A 1,553-nucleotide genomic window follows, 5' to 3' on the forward strand; every position below is an offset into this window, starting at 1 on the left:
TACTGTGAAACAAAAAGCCAGAGTAATACAATAACAGTCATATTAATTAACAAAAAATCTCCTTGTAGCTTAGGAAAGCATTACCAGTATTTTTTTTTAAAACGCTTAACTTCTGTGTATTGGCTCCTAGGTGGAAGAGTGGTAAGGATGGGAAATGGGGGGTCAAGTGACTTGCCCAGGGTCACACAGCTGGGACGTGTCTGAGACCGGATTTGAACCCAGGACCTCCTGTCTCTAGGTCTGACTCTCAATCCACTGAGCTACCCAGCTGCCCCCATTACCAGTATTTTTATTTCATCTTGGATCTTAGATATCTCACATAGGTCCCTGGAAATATCTTCTCTTGGACATATAGGTCTTGTTCTCAAGACAGCTCTGAAGAGGCTTCTCCTAAATAGATTTGCTTCTCTGGTTCCAAGTTACTTGTGGAGATTCCTGAGTAAAATTCTTGCTAAAATCAGCCATTAGGAAGATTCATTACAATTCGGTACAGCTTTCTAAATTTACTTTTCTACTAACTAGCTCATGTGGTGAAAACCAGCTCAAGCCTTGTGCTTTTGATTTTTTTTTTTTTTAATTTTAAACCCTTAACTTCTGTGTATTGACTTATAGGTGGAAGATTGGTAAGGGTAGGCAATGGGGGTCAAGTGACTTGCCCAGGGTCACACAGCTGGGAAGTGTCTGAGGCCGGATTTGAACCTAGGACCTCCTGTCTCTAGGCCTGGCTCTCACTCCACTGAGCTACCCAGCTGCCCCTGTGCTTTTGATTTTAACAATAGATCTATAAGAACATCAAATTAAGAACCTATATAGTTCACCTGAAACTTCAGAGAAGTTTGATTGGTATGCACCACTTGCTGTTTTTGACTTTATCTAAACTCTTTATGTAATATGGAAACTGCTATCAATGGACTGAAAGAAAAGGATTTTAAAAGGAATTTATGAGGATCTGGCTTGTAAAATAGACCCTTCTGATTCTTAAAATTATAAAAAAGATACTTCAAATAAGAAAAAAGTTCCACTCTCTGCAATTATCAATGCAATTTTACATGTAGAACCCTTGATCAAATTTTAAAACTTACTACTTAATAAGAAACATTTATTTGACTAAGCCAGTCATATGCATTTCTATATTCTAGTTCTTAGGAAAATAGTCTGATCTTATTGTTTTCTCAAAATTGACTACTCTATTTAAAAATGTACACCAAATATTTTTCTTAGCAGAAAAATTTTGCATATTTGTCTTACTCCCCACCCTTAGGAGGATGTTATCTTCATATCATAACTACTGAGGGAGCAGCAAACCTAAGAGCTCATTTACTTAGTTGGCTTAGGATATGAAATTGCCATCCAATTCAGACTGAAAATAGTAAGATCTTATTTACTTTCATCTTATTATAGTTGTGCTGGAGTACTACAGCAACAAGAGTCATTAATATATATATTTATGTGTATACACACACCCCCACACCCCCCCCACATATATATATGTGTGTGTGTGTGTGTATATATATATATATATATATATATATATATATATATATATATATATA

The sequence above is a fragment of the Gracilinanus agilis genome, chromosome 4, assembly GCF_016433145.1.
Source record: "Gracilinanus agilis isolate LMUSP501 chromosome 4, AgileGrace, whole genome shotgun sequence".
Taxonomy (NCBI): Eukaryota; Metazoa; Chordata; class Mammalia; order Didelphimorphia; family Didelphidae; genus Gracilinanus; species Gracilinanus agilis.